A 13,637-nucleotide genomic window follows, 5' to 3' on the forward strand; every position below is an offset into this window, starting at 1 on the left:
TTAGTCTTTACCTATGCTTCAAGTTCTTTGATTATAAAATGAAGATAATAATAGTAGGCTCTATTTCTTAGGAGATAGTCGTTAGGATTGGATGAGCTATGTGAACAAAACACCTAGGACAGGGTGTGTCTAAATACATATAGGAAGTCGGTTTTGGATAAAAGACCCAGTCCACTATCTTGTCCTTCCTTCTGTCTTGTCCTCCTGTACCCTAACAGGCTGTGGTCCAGAGAGCACGTGTAACCATTGACTTTCTATATTTCACAGTCAGTACTATTGCTAATTATAATGATTGATCATAATAGCAGGAATTCTAATCATCTATCCACTGTGCTTTACGAGGTATGAAAACAATCTCCCTCATACTAACTCAGCCTCTCAGCCTCCATTTCTTCATCTGTAAAATAGCAGTGATAATACCACCTCTGGGGCTGCAGTAACTAGTGAGTGAGGTCATTCATGTGTGTTGAGTGCTTGGCACATAGTAGGTTTTCAACAATCACGTGCTTCATTCCTGTGCTCTACTGTGTAGCCCTAGGTGTGTGCCAAATAGCAAGTGTTTATATATTGAATATTTGTTTCATATATATTTGAATGTTGAATGTGTATTTATATCTTTATTGAATATATAGGTTGCTGTTGTTCAGTCACTAAGTTGTGTCCAACTCTTTGAGACCCCACAGACTGCAGGACTCCGGGCTCCTCTGTCCTTCACAATCTCCCAGAGTTTGCTCAAATTCATGTCCATTGAGTCAGTGATGCTATCTAACCATCTCATACTCTGCTGGCCCCTTCTTTTGCCTTCAATCTTTCCCAGAATCAGGGTCTTTTCCAAAGCACTGGCTCTTCACATCAGGTGGCCAAAGTATTGGAGCTTCAGCTTTAGCATCAGTCCTTTCAATGAATATTCAGGGTTGATTTCCTTTAGGATAGACTGGTTTGAATGTATAGGTATATTGAATATTTATCATAAATGCCTCCATGAACCAATTCTTATCAGTGCCACTAGTCATCCTCAAAGATAACTTATTGGGGAATCACCTGAGGCAGTTTTGAATTGGCATTTCCCTCTCTGGGGGTCTGAGGTTAGTTGTTTCCATTTAGCTTGGCCTTCACACCAATATGGTAACTCAAACCTCATAATCACTGGCCAGTACCTCTTCTGCTCCAAAAATCTTGAGTGGAAAACAGGCTCCAAATGAGAGGGGGTTTTGCTGTTGTTCTTTCTGGTGCCGGCCTGGCTCAGAGCTAAGAGGATATGTGGCAGAAGAAGAAAGGATGCAGTAACGATGCTAGGTAGTACCTGGAGTGCTGAAAGCACCAGGTGGGCCCCAAGACCCAAGGAATGCTGTGACTGCTGGCTATTTCTGGGTGAGTGGAATTCTGAGGACTCCATCCCATTCCTGGCAATTCCAGGTGGAGAAAGACAGCCAAGGGGACAGGAGAGCTGGTATCTGATGTGAGTAGATAGGAGAGACAGAAGGGTGAGGCTTCCTCATGCAGGGGGAGTCTCACCAGGAGGGCTCAGACATCCCTTGTCTGAGTCTAACATAATCACATCTATGAAGTCCCTTTGCCATTAAGACTGGAGTCTCACAGGGGCTGTAATTCTGCCCACCACACCTTCCTCTCCTAACCTACTCTGCCAAGCCTTAAATTTCTCTCCTTTCTCATTGACCAGCTTAAACCAGGTTTCCAAATCAGGTTTGGAAAGAAAGAAAAAAGTGGAAGAAAGTGAAGTCGCTCAGTCATGTCTGACTCTTTGCGACCCCATGGGCTGTAGCCTGCCAGACTCCTCTGTCCATGGAATTTTCCAGGCAAGAATACTGGAGTGGGTTGCCATTTCCTTCTCCAGGGGATCTTCCCAGCCCCGGAATCAAACTCGGGTCTCCCGCATTGCAGGCAGACTTCTTACCATGTAAGCCACCAGGGAAGAGGTTTGCCTCCCTTAAATTGATTGATTGATTAGTCAAACCTTTAGTTATTTCACAGACAGCACTGCACCTGTCCAAGTTGGGTGCCCAAGTCTCCAGGATGACCCAGAACCCAGAACCTTCAGTCTACGGAGCTCAAAGAATAGAAATGCTGCCTCCAGAGCCCTTTACGAAGCGAGGAGTGCTGTAGTAAGGAAAATCTGGCCTCCAGCAGCCCAAGTAGCTAATATGGACTGATTGGAGACTAGCCAATCAGCTTCCACGTTTTAAATTCCCTGAACCCTTTAAATTTCACCCTAGATTCTGGATCAGGGAAACAGACTTGTGAGCTTGGCCTCTTGTCTCCTTGCCAGTCGACCTCTCAATACAGCTCTTTCTTTTCTCAAAAGCTGGTGCCATAATATTGGCTTCTTTGTGGGTCACATAGTGAGCCCCTGCTCAGTAACACTAAGACTGTTGATCTGTCCTAGAAAATGTTTTACAAGCGCGATCAGATCTGTGTTTTAGAGAGACACCTGGGGTGGCAGTGTGCAGAAGGGAATGAGGAAAGAAGAAGGCAGTACGCAGGAGGGAGTGGGGAAGGAAGAAAGAAAGATTAGCTGGTGTGGGAGAGGATAAGGGTGAAGAGCAGGACGCTGGCAGTGGGAGCAGACATGGCATGGAGGGTGATGGAGAAACCGATTGGAGACGGAGGTGGAGAGCCGGCTCTTCCTAGTTTCCATCCTCATCTGATGCCTTCAAGCAAAGCGGGAAACTAGGGAGGAAGAAAAGCAGGTTTGCTGGGTGGGGAAAAAGTGGCTTTTATTTGAATGCGTTGCATGGGAGAGGCCTGAAAAATATCACAGTGAACATGCACCCCCAGGTCCCAGGAGGAGGCAAAGGGACCTTGAGAAAACAAAAGTTAAAGCCAAAAACAGCGAAAGGAAAGGCAGGGAGGAGGGATTGGGAGGGAGTGGGAAGCACAGTCAAAGGAGGGAGAATTCAGAGCGTCTCAAACATGTGAGAGTGCTGCAGAGGACTCAGATCCTGCCGGCTGGGCTTGGTCCGACATGTGACTTCAAGTTCCCATCTGCTGCCTAATCATCCACGCCAGCCACTGCTTCCAGAGCACAAGGCTCTTAGGCTTCCCGGCAAAGCCACAGCTCGGCACCGGCCGGCTGGCCTGATTTTGCAGAGATAAAGGCTGCTTGCAGGGACTTCATGGAACTCCAGATGGCACTCTGGGATGCCTGCCTGCATGCCTTATGCTTCCCAGTTCAGTTCAGTCGCTCAGTCATGTCCAACTCTTTGCGACCCCATGGACTGCAGCACACCATTCTTCCCTGTCTGTCACCAACCCCCGAAGCTTGCTCAAACTCATGTCCATCGAGTCAGTGATGCCATCCAACCATCTCATCCTCTGTCATCCCCTTCTCCTCCTGCCTTCAATCTTTCCCAGCATCAGGGTCTTTTCCAATGAGTCAGTTCTGGGAAGTTAGTTATGCTTCCCAGGCCTCAAAATTCTCCTCTTTTTCTGCTTCCCATCCCCAAATGGCCTATGCAGCATCCCCTAATCTGTCTCCTTCCTCCTGCCTCTGCCCCGTGAAGCAGTGGAAAGATCATGGACTCAGGAACCCAAGAGACTTATGTTAGTACCTTCACCAGCTGTGTACTCTCAAGCAAGATTCTTAACCTCTCTGAGGCTCGGATTCTTTACACTGAGAAAGAAATCAGCAATACCGGTGTCAATAGGCCTGTTGCGAGTAAATTGCCTAATACAGTGCAAAGTAGAAACCCAGTCAGGGTCAGTCCCTATGTCCTGCCTGACACACAGCCCGTAGCTCTCTTTTCAGAGGCAGTAAACCTACAACCACAAGCCCCAGGGCCAGAGTGAGAGTGAAGAGCACAAGCTTTACAGTGAGAAGGAAGGAGTTGCCGTCTGTCTTTGTCACTTCTCATTGATGTAATTGTGGGCTCATCGTCTATCTAACCTCTCTGAGGTTTGTCTTCCTCGTCCAGGAAATAGAGGCAGTAATAGCACATACCTGTGCTGAGGATCTACCATGTGGCCCTCCAGAAGTACTCCCCACCTTTTGCAATGTGCTCTAGAAAGGCAATGCCAAAGAATGCTCAAACTGCCGCACAATTGCACGCATCTCACACGCTAGTAAAGTAATGCTCAAAATTCTCCAAGCCAGGCTTCAACAATACGTGAACCATGAACTTCCAGATGTTCAAGCTGGTTTTAGAAAAGGCAGAGGAACCAGAGATCAAATTGCCAATATCTGCTGGATCATCGAAAAAGCAAGAGAGTTCCAGAAAAACATCTATTTCTGCTTTATTGACTATGCCAAAGCCTTTGACTGTGTGGATCACAATGAACTGTGGAAAATTCTGAAAGAGATGGGAATACCAGACCACCTGACCTGTCTCTTGAGAAACCTGTATGTAAGTTAGGAAGCAACAGTTAGACCTGAACATGGAACAACAGACTGGTTCCAAATAGGAAAAGGAGTACGTCAAGGCTGTATATTGTCACCCTGCTTATTTAACTTCTATGCAGAGTACATCATGAGAAATGCTGGGCTGGAAGAAACACAAGCTGGAATCAAGATTTCCAGGAGAAATATCAATAACCTCAGATATGCCGATGACACCACCCTTATGGCAGAAAGTGAAGAAGAACTAAAGAGCCTCTTGATGAAAGTGAAAGAGGAGAGTGAAAAAGTTGGCTTAAAGCTCAACGTTCAGAAAACTAAGATCATGGCATCTGGTCCCATCACTTCATGGCAAATGGATGGGGAAACAGTGGAAACAGTGTCAGATTTTATTTTGGGGGGGTTCCAAAATCACTGCTGATGGTGATGGCAGCCATGAAATTAAAAGACGCTTACTCCTTGGAAGAAAGGTTATGGCCAACCTAGATAGCATATTTAAAAGCAGAGACATTACTTTGCCAACAAAAGTCCGTCTAGTCAAGGCTATGGTTTTTCCAGTGGTCATGTATGGATGTGAGAGTTGGACGGTGAAGAAAGCTGAGTGCCGCAGAATTGATGCTTTTGAACTGTGGTATTGGAGAAGACTCTTGAGAGTCCCTTGGACTGCAAGGAGGTCCAATCAATCCATCCTAAAGGAGATCAATCTTGGGTGTTCATTGGAAGGACTGATTTTGGAGCTGAAACTCCAATACTTTGGCCACCTCATGAGAAGAGTTGACTCATTGGAAAAGACCCTAATGCTGGGTAGGATTGAGGGCAGGAGGAGAAGGGGACGACAGAGGATGAGATGGTTGGATGGCATCACTGACTTGATGGACATGGGTTTGGGTAGACTCTGGGAGTTGGTGATGGACAGAGAGGCCTAGCGTGCTGCAATTCATGGGGTCGCAAAGAGTCGGACACGACTGAGCGACTGAACTGAACTGAACTGAGCCGTTAGAAGGTGTTGATCACATCAGAAGATGTCCCTGCCCTGTGGCTCCCATTGAAGTTCGGCTGAGAGTTGGGGTGGGGGGGTGGGGAGGGGGGCAGCTACTGGCAGATCAGAGGAAGGGAGAAGAGTGACTCGGTCAGTGCCAAGCTCCTTCCCTTCAAGGTCACTGTGCAGCAGTATGGTACCCAGGTCGCCAGTCCCAGGGGAAGGCTCTAGACACTTCTACCCCCACTGCATCTTGTTACCAGAGTCATCAAGAAGAACACAGTGCAGTCAAATACTGGATGGAGCAAAGCTTTACTTTCACAGAAAGAGATGGGACAAGGTCAGCTTCCAACAGTGGGTGTGGGTCCCCCCTGGCTGTCAGGTCTCTCTCGGTGGTGGATACAGGGCAATTGGCCTATGTGGACTCCTCTGTGCCACCGTGGAAGGAACCTGTTCCCTCCCATGGAGGACAGGTCCAACAGAGCTGCTGGCCAGGTGCCATGTGACACACATGCTTTAGAAAAAGAGCACCCATTGTGCCTGAAGCAGGGAAAGATAATCCTACACAGAGTGGGAGGCCCAGCGTGAGTGGGGTGGGCCCTTTCTCATGAAGGAAGCCATCATTAGGCAGCTGAGTGGAGGTTGAAAGACAGCCGGCCGGAGACCAACTTTCCCAAGGGTCCCCCCAGCTGCCGCTTCCTTTGATGACAGCTCCTGTCCTTCCAGAGTCCAGCACCTGCCCCCTTCATCACACCGACCTCACTACCCCTGGGGACTTCGGAAATTGTCCTTTAATTAAAATATCAAGTTATCCTGTTCATGCCAAGACCCTGCCTAAAGCTGATAAGAGATGAATTGATTAAAAGATGCCAAGGGCTTAGAAAATTTTCTGGTATAAACACTAAATGTCAGCTCTTATGTTACTTCATAGGGTTTTTGTGAAAATTTAATGAGATTATTTTTGTAAAGTACTTGGTAACATGTCTGACACAGAGAAGACCCCAGTTAATGGCAGTATTAGGAGAGTGTTTATTCTTCCTGCTTTGACAAAGGGGAGGGAACTCCTTTCCTACTTAACAGACGGAATATCAGGAATATTTTGCCCTTCTCTTCACCCCTCTCTCCTATGGGACAGAGTGATCAGCTTGTGAGACCAGTAGAAGGGCACAGAGCAAGGTCATCCAAGGACACTTTGGGTCACTCTCTTGCTCAACATCCACCCACAGGAGCCTCAGGTTCTTCCCTTGGTCCCAGGTGAGACATCTTGTGTGGGGGAGGCTGTCATCACTGCTTTACAATCACCTGAAGAAAAGGAGCAAAAAAGGTCCATATGATCTAAGGGCCAAGCTATAGTCTCTAATTTTGCTTGGTCATCAATATAACTAATGATAAAGATAACACCTAGGGCAGTTTTCAGAAAAAATGAAATTGTTACCCTATTCTAAACTAGAAGTTGATCTGGAATCATCATCACCATCATCATTATTATTGTTGTTATTCCACTAAAAAATAACTTGCAAACAAAAGAGAAGCAGCATTCATTGCTTGGCTTTTTGAGGAAGTATGCCATATGAACCTATTTTGCAAAACTTGTCGAATCTTAGTCTTCCTCTAAAGTATACACCAAGTTCTTGGGGCCAAAGATGCTATATGTTCAAACTTAACCTTCCCTAATATGGTAAACACTGTGGATATTTGTCATCTTACCTAGCTGCCTAACATCTCTGGACTCTCACCCTTTGTCCAAAGAAGTCCTCATCTTATGAGGTTTACTGCAAGGTAGAGGTTATTATAGAAACCAGATAGTCACGTCCCTTGCTGCTAGGGTCCAGGCATGTGACCCAGTTCCCATGAGTTAGACAAACCCATGCCCAGCTTTGACCCACAGGCAGACCCCACATGGAGTCTATATTCTAGGAAGGGAGGTGGTTGCTATTTCCAATTTTCAGTGGCCTCTGTGACAAATATTGTATCATTAGTGGCCTGTCCCCAGCATCACCTTGTCAGATGTTGGCAGGGCAAGGGGCAATGTCTGGAACTGGCTGGGGAATCTCTACCTAACAAAATCTACAGCAGAACTATTTCTGTACCTGCAGTCTCAAAGTCTGGCCCTCCCAAAGGTTCTATGTTTACAAAATAGCATTTAATAATTTCCATTTCTGTATAAAAGACCCAGAATTTGATTCTAATGTTTGAAGCTAAGAACTCTACTGATACAGCCATTGAAATGACAGCCTCTTGGACCATGAACAACATGAGGGCAGAGGCCAAGTCTATCTTGATCACCACTGTACCACTAAGAGTTCTCTTTGGCTTTTTCTTCCAGGTTATGCTCAGAAACTGTATCAGACAAGAATTCTCTGGTCACAAGTGACAGAAATCCAAATCAAATTAATTAAGCCTGCCCCCAAAGAGACTAACTCTTATAACTGAAGCCTTGGGTTACTCTTGTCTTTGTGCTCAGTCATGTCCAACTCTTTGTGACCCCATGGACTGTAGCCCGCCAGGTTCCTCTTTCCATGGAATTTTTCAGGCAAGATACCGGAGTGGGTTACCGTTTCCTCCTCAAGGGGATCTTCCTGACCCAGGGATCCAACCCAAGTCTCCTGTATCTCCTGCATCGGCAGGTGGATTCTTCACTACTAGCACTACTTGCGAAGCCCACTGTTTGCTTTAGGGACAGCTGAACCCAGAAGTTCAGACAATGCTGCAGCACATATTTCATTCACTTTCTTGGTTCTTCTTTTTTCTCACTTGGCTTCATTCTCAGGCCATCTTTCTTACCACTTCGTTATAAAACTGCCACTCTTGGTATCTCTAGGTTTACCTCATTCTTACCATAATTCCAGAAAGAAAAGGAAAAAACACAAACCTCTCTCCCCCAATATTCACACCTGCTCACCCAAATGGCACTGATTGACCTTGTTTAGGTTTTGGAGTAAATCTGGGACCCATCATTGGGTCCAGGAGAAGGAGAATTCCAACTCATTAGAGTGGGTAAAGCACTCGCTCGTGCAGTGTAGAAGGTAATTACAGCTGGTGGTGCCTCACAGGAGTCACAATGCTTTAGGAGGGACTATTCCCCAGAGGAAAGTGACTCAGAACATGCAGAAATAACAAAAAGGGCAGATTTCCACCTGGAAACCATAAGTGGCACAGAGTTGGTAGTCAATAAAAGCCAGTAGAAAGGAAACAAAGTCTTCTCTTAAAACCACTATATTTTTCTCTCTCTCCTATCTCACTGGCCCATACATTCACATACAAGGAAGTGGATTCAAACAGTCCTGGGATCCCTGGAAAGTGGAAGAAGATCACCCCACTATTACTTAGGCAACAAAACTGAAGTCTCTTGTTACATCAGGAGGAAAAGACAAACTATGAACTGAAGCATAAATTTCCTAATTGTGAGGCCCATAACTGGCAGACAGCAAATACCTCATCATTCTCAAATAGATTTTAAGCTTCAGGAAGCTTTCAGTAAATATCCTTTTATGTTGACATGAATAAAGTTGATAAGGTGTGGGCTATGTTTGAGATAGTAGAGACTGAAAAGAGAAAAGAAAACAACTGTTTCTGATGTCCCTTTACATCTCACTCATTTCCAGATACTGACATTGAACAACCACAACGAGCCAAGTATCATATTCCCAAAATATCTGCCAGACATTCTTGCCATTTCAGCCTTATTGAATTACAATGTGGTGCAGCCTTAGAAATATAAATCATGGAGAAGCAGGAAATGCATTTATCTCATTAACCCATGTAGCCTTCATTTAAGGCCTGCTTAAGCCTCTCTTAGGAACAGCTCTGCAACCTCACCCTGCAAATACATTACATTTTGCTTTCCAGCTGCAGCAGACCTAGTGATAGACCATCATTTAAGTCCTGCCTCTCTTCAAAAGTCCTTTCTTTCCAATGCAGTTGCCCAGATGGAGTGCAGAGCTTTAAGATGAGAACATCTTTGTATGTTTTTGTTTGTCATTTCTTGGTCTCCTGGGCAGTTGTTGGCCAGACTTGCTTTTCGCTTCCATTCCAATCAACCAGCCACACAGGGGAAGAACTCATTCCTAAGTCTGGCAACAAACATCTGGATGACATGCAAGAACCCTGATGACCTTTGGCACAGAACTTGGTGCTCTGCAGAGGGGCTGCATAAGCAAGATGCTCAACTGATTGCACAAGTAATGAAGATAGATGATTCGGTCATAGCAAGCAACTTTGTATGCTTAGATGACAGAGCAGATTTTAGGATTGGAGTCTCTGGAGTTACATGGCCTGAGTTCAGATTCAGGCCATGCACTTACCAGCTGAATGACTTGAGTCCATGACTTCCCTTCTCCAAGCATCCATTTTCTCAGTGGGATTAATGTTTACCTCCAGGGCCTATTGAGAGGCAGCTTCAAGGAAAAAGATAGTATGGAGGGAACTTGTAACCCGGGGGTCCCCAACCTCTAAGATCTAGTGCCTGGTCCTCTGAGGTGGAGCTGATGTAATAATAACAGAAATAATGTGCACAATAAATGTAACATGTTTGAATCATCCTGAAACCATTCCCCACTCCTTCCGATCCATGGGAAAATTATCTTCCATGAAACCAGTCCCTGGTACCAAAATGTTGGGAACCATTGCTGTAACCTACAAAACATTACTCGCTTTGTTATTATGATACCCAGACCGAAAAAGGCAAGAAACATATGCTTGCCTGAAGTGGCTCAGCTTGAGGCAATTTTCAGAATGTATCCTTGCCACCTTTCCTGTGAGAACTTCTTTGTTTTCTCATCCAGTCCCCTTTCCCAAGGAGCCATGTTGGTCTGCATTCTTATTCTCAGTTAGTCCTCAATACATTTCTCCTGAAGCACTGTTGGCTGGCTCACATTCAGTGGCTTGATATGTGATTCCTCCCGGAGATTTTGGTGCTTAATCAGGAAGGAGACCCTAACTTCTCTCCTAACCACTAGAGACCTCACCAGCGTCCAGGGAGACATTCTGAAAATGTCACCATCTGGGCGTTTCCCACACGATCACATTAAAGTTTTGGGAGAATGAATAAGGAGAGGAAGAAGAAAGCAAAAGAGAACCCGTGGGGAGTTATTTCTTGTCCCCCAACATGAAGAAAAGCCTAGTGTCTGGAATGTGGTAGATATTCCATAATCTTGAATGGATAAATAAATGATAGAGTGAATGAATGAACAAATTAAGTGAAGAGCCACCCCGCATATTCTTTAGTCACAAGTGAAAATAATAAATGAAAGCTCACTTTGGCAGGGCACCTCTGAGAAGTAGCCAACTACAATGGCAAGCTCCCGGACTAATGCTCTTTACTGGAATTACCAGTAAGCAGGATAATCAACTTGCCTTTCACTGACAGGATTTTTACCTGCCTGCTTTCCGGAGTGTGTTTTTAAAAAGAGAGTGGGGATGATGAAGAGGAACATGATCTTAGTAACAGTGAAAGCCACAAGCTCTAAATTCTGTCATATCTGAGTCTAAGATCCAGTTCTACCGTGAATTATTTCTGTATTTGGACAAATGACTAAACTTCAACTTCTATCCGTGAAGGAGAAACTCCTGTGGGATACGCCTTGCCCCACTGTTTTTTTGTTTTGTTTACATTTTTTTTTAACAAAAAAAACTGCAAGACAGAGCAAATATATTAAACAGTTGTTTGCAGACATTAGACAATAAGCAACCTAGGACTATAACCGCCAATAGAAAGGAAAAAATGAGGTAAGAATTTAACCGGAGGGCAGTTTCTGGTGAGAATCACCAGGAAGGGGAACCCAAACAGAGAAAGTGACAGTACTCAGGAAGACCATGAAGACTAAGGCAGCTAGATTTGGGGATGCAGAGTGCTGGAGAGGAGGGCACTATGCAAAGAAAGATCTCCAGAAATCTGCACAGGAACACTTTGAATCTTTAAATACTAATCTGCTAATGTGTAGGGGGAAAGTGAGCAAAGAAAAATAACATGAAAAAGAACTTTCTCAGGAGTAGCAAACCAAACAACTTCTGAGCTCACCCAAGCTACAAATAATTCAAATTCCCACCAGCCAGAGTACAGAGACATCGATGAATTCATGTAAGTACCCAAAAGGACTTTTAGAGATGAAAGTAACAATATCTGAAAATCACACATCTGAAAATTTCACTAGATGAAATAAACAGCAGATCAAATGCTACCAAAGAAAAGTGAACTTGAAGACATACTCCACCCCCCAAAAAAATCCAAAACAAAGCACAGAAAGACTAAAACATATGCCAACAAACCTCTTTGTTTTAAAGAATAAAATGTGTGGACAATATCAAGCAGTATAACATATGTAACCAGAGTTCTGGAAAGAGAATAAATATAAAGAATATCTGAATACATAATGGCAATTTTAAAATCCAAATTTTAGCAAAAACAATAAACTTATAAATGTGAGTAGGTCAATGAACTCAAAGGATAAACACAAAGAAAAGCATACCAAGAGAAATCACAATCATACTGCTTAAGAAAAAGTGATAACTAGAAAATGTGAAATGTTGTTCAAAAAAAAAAAGACATGCTAGACATGCTATACACAGAGAACAAAGAGGAAAATTTTCAGACTTCTCATCAGAAACTATGGAAACCAGAAGACAGTGGCATATCTTTAAAGAACAAAAAATAAAAACTGTCACCTAAAATGTTATAACCGGAGAATATCTTTCCAAACTAAAGTTGAAGATTTTTTTCAAACAAAAGCTCAGAGAAGTTGTTACCAGCTAATCATTACTAGAAGAAATATTAATGAAAGTTTTTCATAAAGAAGGAAAATGATGCCAGAAAGAGAAACTTGGCACACAAAGTAGTAAAAATACAGCAGACATGAAATCAGGAGTAAATATGAATTATATGGTCTGATTCTTTAATTAAGATAATTCTATTTTAAAGATAATATTAAGATAATTTGAAACAAACAGTAATGTACTTATTGTGAGGTTTAAAACATGTAAAAGTAAAATGTGTAAAAACAGTAGGGAAAGTGAAAGTTTTTATGTTATATCAAGTGGCATAATATTTGAAGGTAGATAGTGATTAAAGTTGGATGCAGTAAACTGTAGAGCCATCAGTTTACAAAAAAAGATCTGTCCTCATTCTGATATGTAGTTGCAAAGATCTGGGGGATTTCTAGCCATCCTTGGGCCATATCTTTGCAAGTTTCAGGAAAATAATCTCTCCATATATTCCATGTGAGCTTCTGTGGCTTGGGACGACACAGCCACCTACCTCCTTGGCATCATCTCCAGTCATTTTCCTAATACTTCCTCTGTTCCAGTCACTCTGGTCCTTGTTTTTTCTTGAGTTCCTCAAATGTACTACTTACTCAAGGCCTTTGCACTTGATGCTTCCTCTGGCTGAATACTTTCTCAGTACACAGCTGCAGGGCTTACTGCGTAACTGTCACCTAATCAATAAAGCTTTCTCTGACAACTGTACCAAAAATACTGTTCCTCATCCCATCCCCATTTCCTTGTCCTGCTTTATTTCTTCCATTGACTCATCATCATCTATCATATTGTGTGTGTGTTTGTTTGTTTGTTGCCTGTCTCCTCCCACCCACAACGATTCTGTATCCCAAAAGGACCAAGCATGTGATTACAAGTTGCTTCTCTCAAAGGGGAAACATTTTTCCCCAAGTGTCTTAGTTCATCATCATGATGCCCCAAATGGTGTTTATGAGAAGTCAGCCTAAAGCAGCACCCCACTACCTGGGACCATCTGTACTTCATAGGGATTAAAGCCACAACCATGGCCTCTTTGGAGCTAACCAGCAGGCCTGTTTCAGAGGACCACATCTGGCTTTCTGCTTTGCATGCATCCTTTCATCTGGGCTCCAAAGTCTGATGGCTGATGCTTCTGGAATGCCCTAGGCACTGCTGAATCAGATGTTTTTCAGCTTCAGTGATTCACAAATTCCAATTTTCAGGACTTTCTTACGATGGCCATTTTGAGGAGCTCCTTTTCTCCACTGCCTCTGAAATGAATTGTTCCCACCCTGAGTTTTACCTAACTGCAAGGAGTTCCTCTGGAAGTCCAACTGGAACCATGCGTGTACAATGACCTTGCTCTAGGCTTTGAAGACATGGTGATGTTCTGCGTCTTGTGTGATTGAAGTTGCTGTTGCTGTGCCTGACCCCAAGCACATCCATGCAGCCCAGACTGACATCCTGTGTTTCCATGTTTCCAAGAAGTTGCTTTGTGCTCTCAGCTCTTTAGAAGCAGGGTCCTATTAGGCACACTAGCACAGGAAAGAATGCGTGGAGCTCTCTTTGAGGGCACAT

The sequence above is a fragment of the Giraffa tippelskirchi genome, chromosome 4 (assembly GCF_054371585.1).
Source record: "Giraffa tippelskirchi isolate mGirTip1 chromosome 4, T2T-mGirTip1v1.2.pri, whole genome shotgun sequence".
In the NCBI taxonomy this organism is placed as follows: domain Eukaryota; kingdom Metazoa; phylum Chordata; class Mammalia; order Artiodactyla; family Giraffidae; genus Giraffa; species Giraffa tippelskirchi.